We start from the raw sequence: 22,561 nt of genomic DNA, 5'->3' as shown, positions 1-22,561 counted from the left end.
GGGCTCTTGGTCTCACAACCGTGAGATCATGACCTGAGCCAAAATGAAGACGCAGTCACTCAACCAACTGAGCCATCCAGGCGCCCCTAAACTTCCTGTCAGTGAATTCTACTGCTTGGTACAGTCACTGGTTCTTAGGATGATTAGTTGAAAGTACCATCCACTTTCACCACTGGATGCTCACAGAGAGACGTGGTTTGTTCTTGAATCACAAACTTCTCCACCACGCCTTGCAGCAATTCCTATTCTTGGTTTATAAAGGGTCTATGTACTGATGAAACAGAGGGGTATCAGGATCAACCATGACGATGGTGGGGTCTTGTTGAACAACTGCACAAAGCAGCAGCAGTCAGGAAGGTCTCAGTGGAGGTTAGCAGGAGCAGAGAGCAGCCCCCCCATCTCAATGCTGCCCATATCAGGGTTAATTTCATATGTCAAGAGTGGCATGTACTTAACCGCTAGTGCTTAGGCATGCCACAACCTACAGAAAAGCCAAATGAAACTTCTCCTGAGAAACATATAGCCTGGAATTATGATGGAGGTGAGAGCAGTCTTGAGAAAAGAAGAAAAGAAATTCGGTGGTAGGCAGAGATCTACTCTTGCAGCAGATGAAGCCACCATCCTTGATGCAATTATAAGGAATACAGGGCCCCCCATTTCTTCCCCAGATCTCTGGCTGTCACGGACTCTATTTTCCCTAGCCCTCAACCCAGTATCTGCAAGTCCCGATAGTGATGTAAGTCCTCAGATTCTTTTTTTACTTCACTCTTCTTGAAAACCTTCATTAATTTAAAAATTCATCCAGCTAAATTCTTTAAGTCATGGCTCAAGGATTGTTTGCTCGTGAACTCATCAAGTAAGAGCTCCATGCATGTTCTGTGAAGGAGCTAGATGGTGCTCCTCCGGGGAAGGCAGGGTCTCCAGTTTTGATTATCACACCCTAAGGGACCGTGTCCCCTTAGAATTTCTGTCCTTGAGGGATGACTTTATTGCCTCTCCGTGGAGCATATCTCTGGCTTTAAAAGCAAGCTCTGAGTACTAGAAGTCTGGTAAGAAAACCTCCGTTTCTGAATCAGTGCACCACCCTGCACCATTAGGGCTCCCTTGAGTACCTGCTAAGTAACCAGGCATGTCTAGCTCTTTTCAGGGGTACTAGGTTCCAGCTCATAAACATGACTGAAATCTGGTTGCAAATATACCCCAAGAGTTCAAAGCTGATGCTGCAAACACAGTAAAACTCTCTTGTCAGCCAGGCTCATCTGTTCCATTAGGGGTGGGGCTGCGTGGGAAGGGACTACAGTGAACTGAGTTGTTCTGCAGTTTAAGTGAAAGAGCTCGAGAGGAAGGTTGGGTTGGGGGGGGGGGGGCGGGGAGGGCGGGAAACACCACTTCCTTTTACAAGGTAGACAGAGGAAGGGAGATCCAGATTGCTATACATAGGTACCTAGCCTCCTCACACTCTGTGACCAACACCGTGTTGTGAAGCCTACTGCCCCTCTCCCTGTCTCTGGAACAGAATCATATAAATGTAGTGTGTAGCTTGGGAGAAGATCCAGATCATGGTTTTTCCCAGTCCCATTATCATCTTGGTGGTGTCCTGGAAAACGAATGGAACAGGAATGATTTATTCTTCTTCCTATCCTAACCGCTGCTTGTCTACTTAATATCTGGTTATTTAAAAGATGCTATTAAACAAGGCGAAAACATATATATGATGTGGGTGTGGTGTGTGTGTGTGTGTGTGTGCGCGCGCACACACATAAGACAGACACCAAGTCTGAAGATGACAAAGTGAGACTAAAAGCTGTGCACAATTCCAGTTCTTACTGAATAGTCTGGTTATATACTGGGGAAGTAACATAATTCCCCAGCAACACTCATTTATTTAGCTCATCAAGTTATAAATTACAGATAAAATATTGACTTCGATCTATAGTTACTGATGTGACTCTCTAGATTTACTGTTAAGTAATAATAAATGAAGTTGCAAAAAATACATACCGTGTGGTCCAATTTCCAGAATAACAAAACTCAAAAACACAAAATAGAACCATACATGCATTTATGGTTTAGAAATACAGTGAACAGAGACCTATCTGTTTTATGCTAAATACTTCTGTATTTGTGAAAAATACATGTCGTTGTTACTTAAGTAATTAAAAGTAAATATACTAATAAAAAGGACTTTACAAAGCCATTCTGGAATCAATTTTCTTGGTATGGCAATGACTACAACCCATCATGCAACAACTGATCAGTGTCATTCAAGTTGGCCACCAAAACTTCTCTTTACTCTTATACTCAATAGACTATTATCTATCTAAGACATTCAACACTTATTCTTAAGTTGTAAAGCCACATTTCTTTGCTTCCTAATGAAGCCATTAAGCACATGAAGGCAAGAATCTTGTCTCATATTTTATTATGTTTCCTGTCCTCCCACCACCTGGTTCATTGTTAATGTACATAATAAATATTTGATAAATACCAGTTGAATTTAACTCACTCTAAGTCTCCTTCATAGGCGCAAGATTTAATTGTTGTAAATGTTTAAAAGGATAGACTACATACATCTAGGAATACAAACATCTCCTTAAAATTTATACCTTTTAGTGAATATGCTCCATGCCATCAGTTTGAATTATGTAGAGACAGAAGAGGACAGGGAGGGGAGGAAGTACTCTTTTAACAGACTGGTGCTCTGGTCTATAACTGATCACTATGATCTCTATTTTCTGTGCCTGTGTCCCTTTAAAAGCCGTTTTGAAATAGCTGTATTACTAAGGTCTTTTTTGTTTTGTTTTGTTTTTTAGAGTTAAGAAGGAATAGATACAAGACAGAGAAAACTTTTGAGATATATGGACAAAATTAAAAATATAAAATGTGTTAGAGCATTATTGACAAGGCAACATTTAGAAGCATACTAAATGTCAAAAATAGACATAAATAATTAAAAAGATCTCCACCTCAGAAAATGCTGCATAGACCTGTTTCTGAAACCTAGTTCAACATAGTAAGTGGAACCCATATTTTTTAGGTTTTCCCCCACCCCTATTTCCTACAGAAATGAATAGATGAGGTTAAAAACAGGGGAAATGTTACTCTAGCCCTGGAAATCAGGTAAGAGTGCTATTTACAAGCCAAACATTTTAAGTAACTAAGTAAAAATAACAAGGTCTTGGGGCGCCTGGGTGGCGCAGTCGGTTAAGCGTCCGACTTCAGCCAGGTCACGATCTCGCTGTCCGTGAGTTCGAGCCCTGCGTCAGGCTCTGGGCTGATGGCTCGGAGCCTGGAGCCTGTTTCCGATTCTGTGTCTCCCTCTCTCTCTGACCCTCCCCCATTCATGCTCTGTCTCTCTCTGTCCCAAAAATAAATAAAAAACGTTGAAAAAAAAATTAAAAAAAAAAAAAATAACAAGGTCTAGTACAAATCAGACTATGTAAAGAAATAGGAAGATAAAATCACACCTGAAAAATGAAAGGGACTCCCATCCAAAGTGAAAATAAATGTTTAAAATATGGAAAAGAAACATATACAAATCAAAAGTAATCTCTGAAATCATGTGAATAAATAGTAATAATCTAGATTGAAAATCACAGATAATTCTGAACAAAACTTGGAGTTTGTCCTCCCCTATATTCTCCTCCTGGAAAATTAAAAAAAACAAACAAAAAAACAAAAAACACCACCACCAACTTTCTCAACGTACCACGTTAGGTGGCATCAATATTTTTTTTCATTCTTAACTTAAACTCAGTTGTGTGTAGTGTGTGTGTGTGTGTGTGTGTGTGTGTGTGTGTGTGTGTGTGTGTTACTCATTAAGGTTTTCTGGATGGCCAGACTTGGAGGTAGAAGAATTAAGAGCTAGAAGAAAATGTGCTCACAATCTCCTTTAACCTAAATATGAAAGGCAATTAAATTAAACGTTCAACGCCAAGTTCTTGAAAAAGAACAAAGTCTTAAGTACCGTGTATGGTCAAACTAGAAGACAAAATGGCACCACCTAATCTCTGACTTCTGGTCCCAGAGGCAGAAATTCTCATAGATCTACATTCATCACGCGGATCAACTGGTGATGGATACAGGACTGAGTGACCCTTTTGGACCATGGGGTTTGGCTCTCCAGACGTGCTTATTCCTGGAAAAGCCACAAGATCAAGTCAGTTCTCAAAACATCCTTGGACCATCCCACAAGGCTCAAGCCGTACGTGGGACCCTCAGGACTTAATCATTAACAGGTGCCCATCGCTCAGCAGTCCATGTCTTTTGAACTCCTCCACAACCATGTTGCGTACTGATTTACGTTGCCTCGAAAGCTCTATTATTATTGGCATCAGGATTTTATATTACTTAATGAGACAAAGTGTGTAACATTAATAACTAAAGCTTTCTTTTGTTGAAAGTTGTTTTTTCTTTCCTATCATAGTAGTAGTTTATCAATAAAATTACTAGATTTTATTAGTATTATAATAAAATTTCTTAGTACTCATAAAAAATAGTTTGAACAATTCAATGAAAATAGAGGTAAAGGGAGGGATTAACATCGTTTAAATTGGTATAATGCAAATTTAAAAATCATGTTATCAAAGACTGTGAGAAACTCTTACAATACTCTTAATATACTCTAAGTAAATAATGTTAAAAAGAAAACTACAGGCCCAAAATGGGATCACTTTAGTTAGGACCCCAAATCAGTAAACTGGGGTTAATACCCAACCTGGTTGCAATTTCAACCTCCCCCAGAAATGTAGTTTTAACAAGTCAGTCAGAAATATTCTGATGAATGCCACTGAGTCTGCCACAAGAGCCCTCTTCATCACCCAAAGGAAGATGAGGTAATCTGCCTAAGACCCTCCGCGTTACCATCTAAAGGAAAGTTACTTTGTCGAGGACAGTCCTTGCTTTTCTTTTGCTTATAACTTCCTTGCCCTATCCTCCTTCCTACCAACACCTTTCTTTTCATACAATTCCTTGGAGCTCCCTTCTACTTGCTAGATGGGATACTGTCCGATTTGTGAATCATTTAATAAAGTCAATTAGATCTTCAAACTTATTTGGCTGACTTTTGTTTTTTAACAAGAGTACACCATCAGTTTTGCTTTAAGAAAGAGAAAAGCAATTTTTTGTATATGTTTCTATTTAAGTATGTATGTGTACTTGTGCTCATGCATATATACATATGCACACATATAGATGCATACATACAGGTTGACAAACGATATGTCCACTATTAGTCATCTCTAGATGCTAAAATTACCTATAGCTCACTTTCTCTAATGTGTCCAAAATTTCCTATTATGAACACATCTTAAATTTGTAAAGACAAAGTAATCATTTTAAATTTAAAAAGCTTAACAGAAGCAACAAATATGAACAAAGTTGTTTTACTTGTAATAGATTAGAATTATAAATTCTAAAGCAAAGGGTTCAATACAAAATGAACAAATTTTCAGGACGTCTCAATCAATTTCATTTACCTAGTGAATGATTTTAGGATATACTTGTGAAAGATCCTTCATTCAAGTCAGTATTTTTGATAAATAACAATACTCAGCAAGGTTCAATCAGTCAATATCCTATTCTGAAAGTTTTTGGTTTTTGTTTTTGTTTTGGTTTACACTGAAAAGACTCCTAAACTTACGGCCAGAGACTGTAATTCAAGAATGTATCTGATATTTTCCAACCGTGTAACTTTGAGGGTCACTCAACATCTCTGAACCACCCAATGTCCACTAAGTACAAAACTTTGTTCCACATTCTCACTTCTTCACAGGATTACTGTGATGAACTGAAACAATTTTGGAACTTTGTATACAATTTTATAAGGAGAAATGTATTAATTTAGCTGTCTAGAATCTTTGGTATTGGCACAATCACCTGTAATGGCTAATGGCAAATCATAGCAAGCAAATTAATCCTTAAAGAGCTTCAGATTTAATGAAGGAAAAGAAAACATTTCCTAGCGCATCACCCAAGACACCAAATAAATGATACAGTGATGGCACAAAGTGAAAGGTAAATACGATTCTGTTGCCCACTACTCTCGTACCACCAAATGGTGAGAAATGACTTCCATGCATAAGTTTGTAGTTCAGATCATAATCAATATAGGTTAGCTCATGAAAAAATGCTTGCTTCTAAATCATTAATATTTTGAAAGTCAAAGAATTAATCATCAGAAAATCTATCACTAAGACACAGATTCAAATGTGGCTGCAAAAAGAGTCACACAGTACCTATCTAGCCAAGATTATGTAGCTCAAATTGTAACTGATGGTAGTTCATTTTTATGAGACTTTAGATTTTGTAAATAGTCTTTGAAAATAAGATGATTGCAATGGAGTATAATAACAGAATATAGTCACTGATGATAGTACATGAAATCTGACAACAAATTGAAATACTTGGACGAATAACAGAGGAACAAGTACTGTGGCAATAGATATAATTATGATGATAACATTATGTATCAAACTAATTCTTAAAGGGCAAGTATATATTTGTAGGAAGGCTATGTAACATGCATATATAGAAGTCTACGAACAGTAAAAAAAAAAAAAAATTCTAAGAGCTACATAAGGCATTAGAACAAAACAGTTACCAATTGATGAAGACAAATATTTAATCATACAGATGCATAATGTATCAGAGATGAGTCATGTAGCAATTTTACACAGTACAAAAATGATTAAAGATGAAAGCAGAGAAGAATATTTAGGAAACGGCAATTGTCCAATTACTGGAATTTCTGCTCATAAACTATTATTATACTTTTATTACACCCAGTTATCTGGGGTCCTATCATAGTTTGATGACAGTTTGATGACTACATTATTATACCTGATTCTCTCAATAAAAAATGACTATCCTAGCAATGGAGAATTGAAATGTATTTAACACAAAAACATAATAAACATTTTCTTATTTTATTTGCTTTTGCTTTTTAATGGCTCCCTCAGAACTATGTAACAAAATAATATTAACATTATCTCCATCATACACAGAATTCAGGTGAAATTTGTTTCATTAAGTCTAGACTTTTGTTTGACTTTAGTTTGACTTTTCCTATTAATTAGAACGTATTTCCCCAAACTGTAACTAGGACTGATACTGTAGTAAAAAGTAAAATAATGTAATGGAAGAGAGAGCCAAAAGAGATCCAAAATATATAGGAATTTACATAAAGAAAAATGGCATTTCAAACTCTTTGGGAAAGACAGAATTTATCGGTACTATGCTCACTGCACAAGCTCTATCTTAGGTCTATGGTACCTACTTAGCCAAGTGCCTAGCGTATAGGCAACAACCAGTTTAAAACAAAAAACAAAAAAACTTTATTAAGGAATTCATTAAAAAAAGTTTGAGAAAAACATTGGTTAGTTTTCAACCACACAGAAATTTAAGACTACAAAGAAAAAATCAAAATAACAATTTTTAAAACTGGCAACTGTTTGGGGTGGCTGAGTGGCTCAGTTGGTTGAGTGCCCGACTTGGGCCTGGGTCATGATCTCACCTTTCGTGAGTTCCAGCCCCCATTGGGCTCTGTGCTGACAGCTCAGCTCAGAGCCTGGAGCCTGCTTCAGATACTGTGTCTCCCTCTTTCTCTGCCCCTCCCTTGCTCACATTTTGTCTCTGTCTCTCAAAAATAAACATTGAAATAAAAATTTTTTGATAAAAAAATAAAAAATAAAACTGACAACTGTTCTAATCCGTTCAGCTTTGTATAAGCTTTACAAAGCAAAACAAATAACCAAAAAAATAAAGAAGAAACAACATATGGTGAAAAATTTGGATAGATCCAAATACATAACAATGAAAAGGTCTGTATGAAAGAAAAAATACAATTAAAAAAATGATAAGATAGGGTAATATAAGTCACATGTTTTGATAAGAGTTAGATTTTGACAGGTGAGAAAAAAAATTCCAAGATAAATTAGACAAGGATATCAATAGGTAAATTACAAAATAAAGATAAATGGTCAATAATCCTGAGAAACATTTAAGTTCATTCGTAATAAAATAAACGCAAATAAATACTATAATAAAATGACATTTAAACTAAAGACTTGCCAAAGAGTAAAATAAAAGATTAATAATTAAGATGGAATCTTCCCAAAAGGTAATCAGAAAGCATAGATCAAAAGCTACAAAAGGATGCTGCATTTTAAACTATTATTCCCTAATTACTTCAAATGATTTATCAAATACACACGTTAATACTGATATAGAAGATAGTTCTATATAATATTTACAATACAAACTTGGGGGAGCAAATGTAGATGCCTATGACAGATATAATAGATTGCCCCCCACATCCTATTCTCCCCTTCTTCCTTTTGTAATATCACCACTACTCTTCTCCCCAGGTTTTATCAGATGACATTTTTATAAGGAAGTAACTTGTCTTTCACATAAAGGGCAAGGACATGGTGCTCATGAACCACACAGAAGAGGGCAAAACTCTTGAAGCTACAAGAGAAACAACATAGAAGAAATCTGGACTTCTAGGGAACCTAATAGGGCAGAGCCACTCATCACAGCCAGGCCACCTGCCTATCTCTGAACTCCACCAAGACAGAGGGAAAAAACTCCTATTGGATGTGAATGACTATAGAATGTCCAACAATATAGGATTACCTAAATACTTCATTTATTTGGTAGAACGCTATTCAGCTACTGAAAATCACATGCCTTTTGAAAAACATGTAAGAAAGGGGTAAATGTGGCGTGCCTGGGTGGCTCAGTTGGTTAAGCATCCAGTTCTTGATATCAGCTCAGGTCATGATCTCGCAGTCATGAGATCAAGCCCTGCATCGGGTTCTGTGCTCAGCAGAGCCTACTTGGATTGCTCTCTCCCCCCCTCTCTCTCTTTCTCTGCCCCTCCTCCACTTGCACTCCGGTGCACTCTCTCTCAAAATAAATAAACATTAAAAAAAAAAGAATTGGGTAAATTCTCATGGTGTGGAGATTATTTAATAATCTGGCAGAAGCTGATGAGTAAATAATAGATATAATAAAATATATTAACATCTCAATGTAGAGATGGAAAAAAACATGAGTTAAAAGAGACAAGAGCAAAATATAACCATGGTTCTAACTAGATTTTGGGAATACAGATCATTTATTTTCCTGATTTGCCGTGATGTTTGAATAGAATGTAATAAAACTGGGTGAAATGTTAAAATAAAATTCCGATAGAGGAATTAAAATCCTACAGTTGAATGAAGAGATGCTTGTACCTGGATATTTAAAGAGTGAATCCAGAAGAATAAAACAGTTACTTAGAAAGGTCAAGTGCTTTGTGCATAGTGGGAGCTTAATACATGTTTATTAAACTGGACCCAAGCAAATACATTTTCCATGAGACCATTTAGTAGCATTTTAATGAACTCTTTTTAAAATAGCAGGTTAAAGTTTAGCTATGGTTTTAAAATTTGCCACTATTGATAACATATACAGCAACAGTTCTAGGATTTTGCCATGAATCTATTAATTTTTTTCACATAAACTAATTCTAGTAGGTACTTATCCTTTTGTGTGGCTTAAAAGCTGATATGATATTAATACAAAAAGTGCTGTAAGCCATTCAGCTTGTTTGGGCAGAAGACTGAAACTTACTGAACGTAGCCCCTGAAATGGTTCATGGAAAGTTAGGCAAGTGAATACAAATGTAAAACAGGAGTTCACACAATGTCATAGGTGATACAGAATTACAAATTCAAAAACATAGGACAATCTGCTTTTTCATGCTGATTTCTTTACTCCTATGCTGTATTTTTCTATTGAGTTATTTTAAATACAAAAGTTACATAATAGTAGACATTTCCACAATTTATGTTTCTGTCTAAACTTCCCACCCCAACTGATCCTAAACATTGAAAATATATTTTATTTTATTTTTAAGATGTTTATTTTTGAGAGAGTGCTCACACGTTCAAGCAAGGGAAGGGCAGAGACAGAGGGAGACAGAGGGTCCAAAGTAGACTCGGTGCTGACAGAGAACCCCATGTGGGGCTCAAACTCATGAACTGTGAGATCATGACCTGAGCCAAAGTCAGACGCTTACCCAACTGAGGCACCCAGGGACCCCAGAAATATCTTTTGAAACTGTCAGCCAATGACAGGTACAAAGAAACTAAAATTCTTCTCTGGGGATTCCATTAAACTTTTAGATGACCTGATTTTTCAGTGGCTTTATGATGAAGACAGAGACTAGAATGAATAAATTCTTACTGTCCCAAACACAAGACAAAAGGTCAAGGTTTCATCAGCCCTTGTCCACATGACTGTCAGTTTGATCCCTAAGGAGTCAATTCAGACAAGGATGGGTTCATTGAATACCCCTAAGTAGAAATAGCTACAATTAAAGTTAGCTCTACTCTTATAGTGACACTTATGTGGATTCAATTAATAGGCCTCCAAACAAAACAAAAGCAAATGCCCTGAGGTGGCAGTTTATCTCCTGGTAGAGATAAGATGACCCTCACAGAAGATGATTCTTGGCGAACATTCTTCTATTCCCTGAATCTTATATTTTAGAAAAATATTTGAGAGGAGATAAACTCCCACCTTAATATGCACGTCGTCCTCTGCCTAATCAATTCCTCAGGTTTCAGGACAAATTTCACTTGCTCCGTGAAGCCTCATGACTCCCTACCTCTCCCATGCCACAATCTGGGTTAGACATTTTGCGACATCCACTCTCATCATTTCTCACCATTTTATCACAGGTTTGGCAATTTATTTATCCATACTCTTAGTTCCATGGAGAATGGAACTATTTCGATCTTGTTCACTGTTTTATCCCCATCAATGAAGCACTATGCCTGGCAGAAAACAGGCACTCAATTGTCAAATGATTGAATGCATGAATGAATAAATGAATGACTCAACCAAGCAATGAACTGATGAATCAAGTAATGAATCAATCAATCAATGAATCAATGAATCAATCAATCAGTGAACAACTAATGCCAAAGAAATGAAAGAGTAAGATGGACCTGCCATTTCTTCACCTGCTCTCCTGGGTCGGGCCTCTATTTTTCATTTGAGATCTAGCAAGTGGTTATTTTATTATCTTCTCACTGAGCTTCAGGCCTCCCTGAACACCAGTTACTACCTCTGAAGGCAGAACCCAGACTCTTCACTTTTTTCTGCAATACATATCCTTGCCTTGTTTATGACATCTTGAACAATAAGGAGAAAAAGACAGTAGTATGTTTGGCTAATTTTCCAAAGGTCCGCGAACTACCCCTAGCTCTTAAGAAAGGGCTTATTTTCTTGGCGATATGTTGGAGCTCTATCAGCTAAAATCTATGAGCGTGGAATGTAGATAAAATATTTCAATATATTATGCATATCAGAATATGTAGCAACATACCTTACATTATTTTCTAGATGTTAGATAATCTCCACATAAAAGCAAATTTCCACAGACCCAATCTGAAGTAAATTAAGATAATGATGGGAAGTTAGGTGAACTTAGTTGCAGATTTGAACCGTGACTATTGCTATCACTTTTCCCATCCACCAGCTGGGTTCCCTGAAGTTAGAAAGCGTAGTAGAACAAGGAAGATGTATTGGGAACTCAAGTGCCAACAGTTGCCTTTGGCTCAATCACAGAGTTGAGATCATAAATTTGTACTGCTCATCCAATCTCCCCATTATAAAATTTACAGACTATTTCTTCTTTATATTCCAAACACTTTGCCACCCAACTGTGGTCCCCATCTGGCTGCAGCTTTCTCTGTATCAGTCCTGATTTTCTGGTTGATGATTCTAGTATGGAAATTGTTTTTGAGCAAAATGTTACAGAAAACAGTCTCAGCTGCTGAAGAAATTGCTCTAAAATATCCCATTTTAATTTGTCAACCTCAAAAATCTAGAAAAATCGAAGCTTAATTTCCAGTATCCCAGAAAACTCAAGATAATTGTATTTTCAAGTAACAATTGAGAAGTGTTCAGTTCAAAATCTAGCGTGATTTTTTAAGAAGTGGGAGACAGGCAGAAGAATGGATCCAGGCTTGATGTTTAGTGTTGATGGTTTATTGTCGTCCTAACTTGCTGCCCAGTCCCTACCATTCCGCCAAGCTGGTACCATTGAAGGGGTGTGCCTATTTGCTAACACTGGTAAGCATGCATGTTTTAATGATTCTTTTAGAATACACTTGTAAGAGGCTCCAAAGAAAGAGATCTTATTACATTCTACTGGAGACAATTGAAAACTTCAAATATATTGGAACCTTATTAGTAGAGAAAGCTCTCAAAAAATGAGGCCATGTCTGCACATGAAACGAGAAGAAGAAAATTGAGGCAATTACCCTGATCTTTTAGGATAAGACAAACATCTCAGCCTTTATATGTCTACCCACAAAGCAAATGCTTGCTTTTCTTTCTTTTTTTCCTATTTTCTTTTTCTTTCGTCAAGCATGAAACACAGAGATGACTGTGGCAAGTTCCTATTTCAGCAAATCTGCTCTAAAACAAATATAAATGCCAGACATTTCAATTCCAACTGGAACTTGCCAATTTTGCCACTCTTGTGGGGGGAGAGCAGGTAATGAGCATAGGAGCTTCTGGTCTCCCTTACTACCTAATTATCACAGTACTAAGCAGCTCTGGACTAGGAAGACAAAGGGAGGCAGCTTGTAATAGCAGGAGATCTTGCTCCTTGCCTGGGGCACAGGCTGTGGGAGATTTAGGTGCAAATGTGAGCTGAGTTATGCCTGCTTTCCAATCCCAGTTTCTTAGTTATTAAGCAATGGTTTACTCTCTGGGCCTCCACATCTTCATCAGACTAATGGTACCTAACTTGCCCCCTGGTAATTACAAAATAACAGATACAAATCTCTTAGCACTGTACCCAGAGAGAGCATGGGCTTGGTAAACACAACTACTGGTCGGAGTTAGTTTGGGATGGAGTCCAGTAAGAGTCCAAATCCTATACATGTATGCATAAGTAAGTGCTTTTAACACACAAATACATCAGCTTTGGGGACTGGCTAACCCTGTATCATAAAAACAGGACTGTCCGAAGGCCTTTGTTAGCCCAGCACCCTCGTGTCAAGAGACCTCAGTTCCTTTCATTTATAGCACATTCAATGTAGCCACACCCAACATAAAATACAAAGTGGTCTGCTGCAAATACTTGGAAAGAATGTTTAATTTTTGTTGAATATCAATTTAAATTTAGCGTGACTTAAGGCTCAGTTACCGTCACTATCCTCTGGTGATCTGAGTATAGTCTAATCTAGAATTGTTTTCCAAATGTAATACAATGTTATGACAAACTTAATTTCTGAGGATTAATATAATAATTAACATATTAATTTTGATTAGGACCCTTCCTAAGTGAGAAGAAAAACTCACGATTACTTGTTAAGAGATTTAGGTTGAAGTTCCCACCTGTGTGAGCTGAATAAATCACTTGGCCTTTCTTGATGGAAGGGGCATGCTGTCACTGTGTCCACCCCCTCCGTCCACGTTGTCATGTTCATGTGAAAACAGTATGTGTAGGTGCCCTGGGATGCATAGGAATATTAGTACTTAAAACAACAAATGGAACAAAAACAACAATAGCAGCCTCAAAGTTAAGTCTAGACTCTTTTTCAGTTTTTCTACACCCTTTGTAATAAGTCTTAATACAGAGCATCCTGGGTGAAAGACCCTCCTCTAGTATACCAAGAAGAAAAGTAGCAGACCTAGGACTTGTAAGTCTTGCCTCAGAGGTGTGGCCCAGGGAGGTCCATGCCACACTCTGTGACAACATTCCTTTCCTCTGCAAAAGTAAAAGCCTCAGGAGATGGGCGGGGGGGGGGGGGGGGGGTAGTGTCTTTTGATAAGAACCCACCCTTCAGTAGCCATCCACATGGCTCAAGGAAGGGCCCCACAAGTCGCTTGCTCTGGCTCCCTGGAAATTTCTGTGGCTTTCATCAGAGTCATGAAAGTGAAACGAAGCCAGACATCTTTCCAGGGCCAAAATGGTTCGGAAACAAAAATACGCCATGCAGCAAACCCACCTAAGCCAAGGCAGCTGAATAAGCACCCAGCTCACAGCACAGGAAACCGTACTGCCCTGTAAATAAAATTAACGTAATGAGACTCTGTCGCCATCCCATGTCTGAGCTGAAAAGTGATTTCTGCCAAGCCCTGTATCCAATCAGATAACCATGTCTCTGAATAAGCATGAGACTTTTAACTAGAGACTTTTCGATGGAAATTTGGAGCACCTATGCACTAAAATATTTTCTTTATGATCGATTTCCCTGAAAAATTATAGCACAAAAAGGACTTTTCCCATTCTGTAACTTTAGTAGCTAGTTACTTGCACCAAACTATTTTAACTGAGGAATGGACAGAAGAGTGACCACCTACCAAAGGAGGCAGGAAGGGAGGGAGGGAGACAGACAGAAAACCCAAAAGAGACAGAAAGTTTTCACTGTCCAAAGTACTTTTCCTACAGCCCCCCAACTACTAAAGATGTCTATTCCCTTTGCAAGAGAGAATCCAATGAGAGTGGCTCTCAAAGGATTTTTCCATGAGGAAAGCAAATTCACTCACAGAAACCAGAAGAGGAAAGAAAATTGTTACAGGTATGTCACAGCCTTATCTCAATAAGCTTGGCTGTGTATTTAGATACTCGGTTGAATTAATATGTCCCACTAAGTAACCTTGCCGCCTCCTATTGCCTGCTCAGTGAACAAGAGAGGCGATCAACTTCAGGTGACGATACTGTATGTGTTCCTTATTGCTGGAATCAATGACTAATCCTGCATGGCTGGAACGAATAAAAAGGTAGGAAGCCTGCTCTGACTGCAGAATGCCTTTCACAATATTTGCATTGAAAAACTTAATCATACACTCAGCCATGGTAGTCAACGTTCCATAGAAATACAACAGACTAGCTAGTTGACCCCCTACAGATTGCTTAATTCATCCCTGCTCCATGTATATCCCTCTGAATGTGTTCTTCTATAACTCTGTGTTTAGTAGGCTGCCAATCTTTTCTTTCTTATTCTCCAAGGGAACATATCAGGACACTACCTACTGTGGACTCCAGTGAATGGTCCCAGCTGATTGTCTTAAGTGAGACCTAGAGACATTTTATGGGTACCAGAAGGATGATGGCTGGGAACATGACCAATTTAGACCCACCTGAGTACATAATTTTAAAAGTTTATTATCTTGAGAGAAAGAGAACATGCGTTTGTGAACAAGCATGAGTGAGGGTGGGGCAGAGAGAGAGCGGGAGAGAGAGAATCCCAAAGAGGCTCTGCACTGTGAGCGCAGAGCCAGATGTGGGGCTCAAACCCAGGAAACAGGAGATAGTGACCTGAGCCAAGATCAAGAGTCAGACGCTTAACCGACTGAGCCACCCAGGTGCTCCTCACCTGAGGTCTCTAATTTTAAAAATTTAGCTTTTGGAAGCAGTCCTCAAAGTTTAGAAATATAACTTGTAATAACTTGTAAATAGGCTGGATAGAAGAAGTAATTACACACACACACACACACACACACACACACACACACACACACAGCCCGAGTTTGGTTTTCATGTGTAGCTGTTTTGTTTTGTTTTAAAAAGTTATAAAAGGAAATTCCTCAAGTGTCTGTTCTTGGGTGGTCGGAGGTAGAGAGTGGAATGAACTGTGGCTTCTTGAGTATTCAAAATAAATCTCACTATTCTACAGTGACATGAGGTGCAGCGGTAAAAGTCTGTGCTCTGAATCATCATGACAAGTAACTCTCTACACCTGTCTCCCCACCCATAACATGGGAATGCTATCTATCAGAATTTTCCTGAGGATTCAGTGAGATAAAGCACATTAAGTGACTGTACATGTGTCCCACAAAGGGTGAATATTCAATAAGCTTGGGCACAATTACAGTGTTTTTTTTTAATTTGTTAATGTTCATTTATTTTTGAGAGACAGAGAGTGACAAAGAACGAGCAGGGAAGGGACAGAGAGAGAGGGAGACACAGAATCCGAAGCAGGCTCTGGGCTCTGAGCTGTCAGCACAGAGCCCGACACGGGGCTTGAACCTATGAACTGTGAGATCATGACCTGAGCTGAAGTCGGACGCCCAACCGACTGAGCCCCCCAGGTGCCCCACAATTACAGTGTTAATGCAGAGTGTAAACTTTGCCAAACAACATTACCTACATGCTTCAGCTGTGAAAGCTGAAGCTAACAATCTGTGTGCCTAGAATTAGAATTCAGATACAAAATTCTCGTTCTGGTTATTTAAAAACATACTAAAATGTGCTGACTTCAAAGTTCTTACTCTGAACTAATTGTTCAGAGTAAACTAATGTAAACTAATTCTGAGGGGAGTTAAAAATTGAAACGTTTGAAGACAGCACAAAGCAACAATAGTAGCCACTGGTCCTGATATGTCTACAGTCAACCCTTGAATAATGTGGCAGGGTTGGGGGTTGTGGCACTGACTCTCACAGAATTGAAAGTAAATGTGTAACTTTTGACTCCCCAGACACTTAATTATTAATAGCCAACTGTTAACCAGAAGCCTTACCACTAACATACAAATGATCATAACACACATTGTGTATTGTATTCTTATAATAAAGCTAGAGAAAAATATTAAGAAACTCATAGGAAAAAAACAAGTACAGTAGCATACTGTAATTTTTTAAACGTCACATGTAAGTGGACCCATACAATTCAAACCTGTGTCGTTCAAGGGTCACTTGTACATGTCACTGGTAACGTCCCTCTCAGCCAAGACCTCCATCAAAGAGCAGTAAGCTAAACGCATTTCTTCTCTTCACGAAGATTCGGTCTACTGCCTTCACCCAGCCATTTTACAATACAAGGGTGATTTTTCAAGACACGAAAATTTAGCTTTTGGAGTTAAAAGCAGAATCTACAAGGTCAGACTACCCTAGAGTTAGGAGTCTTTCGACTACCATTCAATTCAACTTTCACTCCATGTAAAAACCCTTACCTGGAGAGCTGTCAGTTACATATCTGAACACTAACCATTGTAAGAGCTCATTGCCTCCTAAGGCTTTCCACTCCAACTTCGCATGATTCTAATAGTTTAAGAAGTTCTTCAAGCTGAACTGCATTCCATACCCTTATAACTATTTCTACCACCTGCTAGAACAATGGAAAATGAATCTCTTTTCTCTTCTACATAAAAGTCCTTTAAATAAAGACTGTTATCTGGGTGGCCCTAAAAATCTTTCTCCCATAAGCCAAATATCTGCAGTACCATTAGAGAGGTGTTTTTTTAATTGCATGGAAATTAAAAATTGTGTTTTAATTTCATGGGAATTCTCTGATCACTCTTCCTCTTGGCTTATCAATGAATCACCTAATAGATAACCACACTCTGATGTGAGCGGAAAAGCACAATTTGGGATGGGTCCATCAGCTTCCTTGGACCTGACATTAACCTGAAATTAATACATTTCGAAACGAATGACAGTGTTTAATAGCTACATCATTCCTGTTCCTGTGTAGGCGATTTGGTTTGTATAAAAACCTGCTCATGTTTACCTTAACAGTAGTCCAGATAGGTCTCCCTCTCTGTTCTTCTTTCTTACCTAAACAACTGAATTTGAATTTCATTATTTTTTTTTTTAACATTTATTCTTCTTTGAAAGAGTGTGAGCAGGGGAGGAGCAGAGAGAGAGGGGAGCGGTGGCTGGGGGGGGGGGGGGGGGGGGGCGGGGGGAGACACCCAATGCGAAGCAGGCTCCAAGCTCTGAGCTGCCAGCAGAGCACCCGACGCAAAGCTCCAACTCACTCACTGACTGTGAGATCATGACCTGAGCTGAAATCAGATGCCCAACCGACTGAGCCACCCAGGTGCCCGAATTTCATTTTGTTTAAATGAGGTTGGGTTGGTTTTGACTGTTTGGCCCAACTCGCCTACCTCATGCTGAATTCCAGATTATGTGATCTTCAGGCTGCAGGTATTTGCCTAGCTTTTCAGTCCACGTCTAAGTTTTGACTAACTTTGTGAAAGGGACAGGGACAAGGGCAGAACAGCGAGGCTGGGTGTTCCTACACCACCTGAGAGTAAAATTTAATGACCACGTTCTTTATTGACAGCTTTCCAATTTGTCTACAGGAAATCAGTAAAAACTGGCAAATGTCTTGCCCAAATTAATGAAGACCTAGATATTTTAAATATCACTCGATTTACCAGTAATTAATGTATCAAAAAATAAATCAAGGGTAACTTGTACGCCTGCCCTTTGGGAATACAACCTGCAATCTAGTGGTTGCCCCTTCTCTATGAATTCACAAATCATTTGTTATTTATTTGCCCAAGTTTTACCCAGAAATTGGTGTCAAATTTACCAGTCTTCCATATCCAAAACCCATTTCTCTCCCTTTTTTTTTTTTTTTTGTAAATTACAGAGTGTGTATTTTCCTCAAGGATCCTGCTTACTTCCTCTTATCTGCTCTTTAAGTTTGTCCCTTTCTTCAAAGAACAGTTTATCTGTGCTTGATATTAGAAATAATTTGAAGTATCTGAATATCTTCTTAATGTCATCATTCCTTTTCTGAAATAACACTGCAGATTATAGATATATACTATTAAATATGTACTTCATATTTACATTATATCACAGTAAATAATAAATACTTATTACCATTTACTCTACTTTCCAGTTTGCCAAAAATAAAGTCAAATATAAATTTTAAAAGTTCTAAAAAAGAGAACAAATGAAAAAAAAAAGTCTTGTGTATTGATTCTCTTTTAAAAATCAAGTTTATTTTCTTTTCACTCCCCCACAAAATAAAAAATTCTGTCTTATTTATGCCATTTAGTTTTTTGTTTTGTTTTGTTAAGGGAGGAGCAGAGAAAGAGGGAGACACAGAATCAGAAACAGGTTCCAGGCTCTGAGCTGTCAGCACAGAGCCCTAGGCGGGGCTGGAACTCAGGAACTGTGAGATCATGACCTAAGAAGCCCAAGTTGGATGCTTAACTGACTAAGCCACCCAGGGGCCCCTTATTCATGCTATTTGTTAGCATTTTACCGTGTTGCCCAGAATATTAATTCTGCCTTTTTTGAGGTGAATATAGCTACATTATAATTTGGGAGCAGGGAAAGGGGAGGTGGCCAGGGGAGAGTCTTTTTCCAAGACTGAAATCCATATAGAGTTTTTAATTCTTGACAGAATTCTTACATACGCCTCTTTTCTTTTCCCCAAAACTTTGAGTATTTCTTTAAAAAAGTTATGTTTTTATATTTTTGTATTTATTTCTAGTTATAAAAAATGATTTATATGCCTTTTAGAAATTCATGAAGAAAATTATATAAGAAAGCAAAACATTTTTATATGAACACACATCCATATGTACATACACATGTATATACATACGTGCATATATACATATGTATATTTTGTATTTTTTCAACTTAAGACTGCATCATGATTTTCTTACATTAACAGAAATTATTTTATAACTTAAAAGACATTACATTCTACCCTACAGACATTCTCCTAGTGTTGAACATTTAACTTTTTGCCAAGTTGTACTATTATAAATAATGCTGTGGTACAAATATTTATATTAATCATTTTATTTTAAATTATACCCATGTTAAAATGGAATTTTCCTAGCAAGAATAGCACTTTTTAAATACTATATTATTGGATTTAATTTTGGTGTGTCCTTCAGTTAGGAAGAACATCTTTTTTTAATGTTTTTTTCCCCCAAAAGGGTTTGTATGTGGGTGGCAAATTTCTGCATTCTTACTCATGAAATAATATAGAGTTTCTATTAACTACATTATGGAAAATAAACTGGCTTAGCAAAATCCTTGGATTAGAATTCTTTTACTTCAACATTGGTAAATACTGTTTCATTGGTTTCAGGAACATCCTATTAAAGTCTGGTGACACTCAATTTCTTTCCCTTCATAGATGCACTGGGATTTTTTTTCCCCCAAATATATATTAGAGGATTTTTCGTCCTTTAAAAAATATTGCCAAGATATACTGCATTTAGAACCCTCACCCTCCACCAGTCTTTCCAATGTACATTTTCAGAACCATTTTCTTTTCCAACCCAGAATGTTTCCTTTAATTATATCTTTGGTGTCACTTCCAGTGGCCCTTGGTTATTCCTCAAGAAAACTTGTAATATTTATGTTCTCCATTTGAGACATTTTAACCTTTTTGTTTTATTCCTCTTTGTTGGAGCACTGTAGGTTTGTGGTTTTCCTCCATATCCCTAATTTAATGTATGTCGTTTTTCACAGAGAGATAAATGTCGAGGGAAGGAGTGAGAAGTTGCCATCACCAGCTGCTAACCAGATAAGATTTTAAATTAAAACTGTAGAAATATTTTTAAATCTTTTATATCAACAGCATCTCCGTTAAAACACATTAATACCTTTCCTCAGATTATTCACAATCATCTGGCCAGAAGTGCATTGTGGAACTTCTTCTCTGTCCCTGGAGCCATGTATAATTTTATATTATCTGACCATGAAAGCACATTCTTCTGGATTCTAATTTCCAAGAGAGAAGATTCACATCTGTTACGTGTCATATCTACACCGATAACTAACACACTATCAGGTTTGTAAAACATACTCAAAACCTACTATTTGAAGGACATACTTACTTTGCATAGAAAATAAATATCTATTTTAATTCCATGATACTATTGAGCCATCTATGTTCTAATTATTGATCCCTTCTGGGGTTCTGATTTCTGACTTAACTAGATGCTAAAAGACCCATGGTTAAGGACACAGCCTTTGTCTTCGAGAAGGTTACCAACCATTAGGTAAACAAACAAGTAAACTAAAAACTGAGATGAAACCTGGGGCTGAGTAGGTCATAAAATGTTAACAGAAATCCAAAAGAACGGAGGTGGGGGAGGGCACCTAAGAGAGCCTGGCAGAACATGGTCAGGAAAGGAAACTCTCCTTATAATCTTAAACGGAGGCTCTAGGTTGAATACTCTTTTGAGCTTGCAAAAACATTCCAAACACTTTTTTTTCAGTCTTTATCACACACACTTGAAAAGCTCATAATCTTCTTTTGTTTGACCAAAAAAACTCAGCGTATCTGTTCCTCCTATCATGGTGAAGTTCAAAATATGTTTGTTTTCCTCGGTGCCAAAAAGAGTATTCTACCACGTAATAAGAGGTTGTTACATGCTCGCAAGATACAATATGTATTAAGGCAAAAGAACCATCTTTCAAGTGATCTTTGTTTTGATCTGTAGAGGATTCATTGCTGAATTTAGGGAAACGTTCTTTCCCCAAGTAATTGCAATATCCATCTAATTCTAGCAGAAACAAACTCTTGTCATTCTGCTTATTCACACACCTACGTGAGCAAATGTAATTTCCTTGAGATAAAGTATGTTGGCTGAATTGGTACGAAAGAAATCGGAAAAGTAATTATTCCAAAAAAAAAGGAACAAAAGAACCATGGGCCTGCTTATTAGTTCTCTGGTACAGCGCTATGTTTTCAGTTGGGGAGCTCACGGAAGTGTACATCTTCTGCCTAGCTTGGAAAGAAATAAGGAAAAACCACACAGCTTACGGAGGTACAGATATATAGGATTTTCTCTGAGGCAAATGCTATAGCATATAATCACAGTTCTCTACATTTTCTTCCATCAACGTGAAATGATAATAAATCAACTTGCTTTTTAGCAGTAGGCACAAGACAGCAAAGATGAAAGCCTGACCTTCCATTATCTGCAACACGGATTTTGGCTGGCCAGTTTCTCCTCTCTTCCTACCTGTGTACAGATTCTCACTTTCTCAGACTTAGAAAGAGAAACTGCTCCAACTATAGAAGCTGCCAAAGACTCACCTTCCCAGCTCCCTTTGTCACTAGGGAGAAGGCACAAGAAAGCATGAGTCCTACATCGCATCAGACATGAACATGTCTAGACTCTGTCTAGAGTGGATCACAGGCAGCATCCAGCACCAGGGGTGATGACAGTTGAGGATAGTGTGCTGTTACTCAGTGGGGACAGCCAAAGTGTCCTTAGTGGAGTGATTCAGTCAGTGGGTAGGATTGGTGGGGTTGTCTTGCTTCCATTTACTTCTTCCTTTTTGCAACCTGGCTTTCCATCCTTCCAGGCAATTGAGTGAGCTACCTACTATAGTATTTTTCTGCTTAAATTACCCACAAATAAGGTTTTTTTCCCCCTTGCCACTAAGAACCCCACTAAATACAATGGTCTTACCAATGATACTAATGCCCAGGATTCTATTATTGCATCCAAACTAATCCATGGCAATTCAGCTTTTTTTTTTTTTTAAATTTTTTTCAACGTTTTTTATTTATTTTTGGGACAGAGAGAGACACAGCATGAACGGGGGAGGGGCAGAGAGAGAGGGAGACACAGAATCGGAAACAGGGTCCAGGCTCCGAGCCATCAGCCCAGAGCCTGACGCGGGGCTCGAACTCACGGACCGCGAGATCGTGACCTGGCTGAAGTCGGACGCTTAACCGACTGCGCCACCCAGGCGCCCCCAATTCAGCTTTTTACATACCTGTCTTCTGTGAGGTTCTCGAGGGCAGGCGTAACTTTGTTTTATTTTTCC

The sequence above is a fragment of the Panthera tigris genome, chromosome C2 (assembly GCF_018350195.1).
Source record: "Panthera tigris isolate Pti1 chromosome C2, P.tigris_Pti1_mat1.1, whole genome shotgun sequence".
NCBI classification, from domain to species: domain Eukaryota; kingdom Metazoa; phylum Chordata; class Mammalia; order Carnivora; family Felidae; genus Panthera; species Panthera tigris.
Note: the sequence above shows the minus strand (reverse complement) of the source record.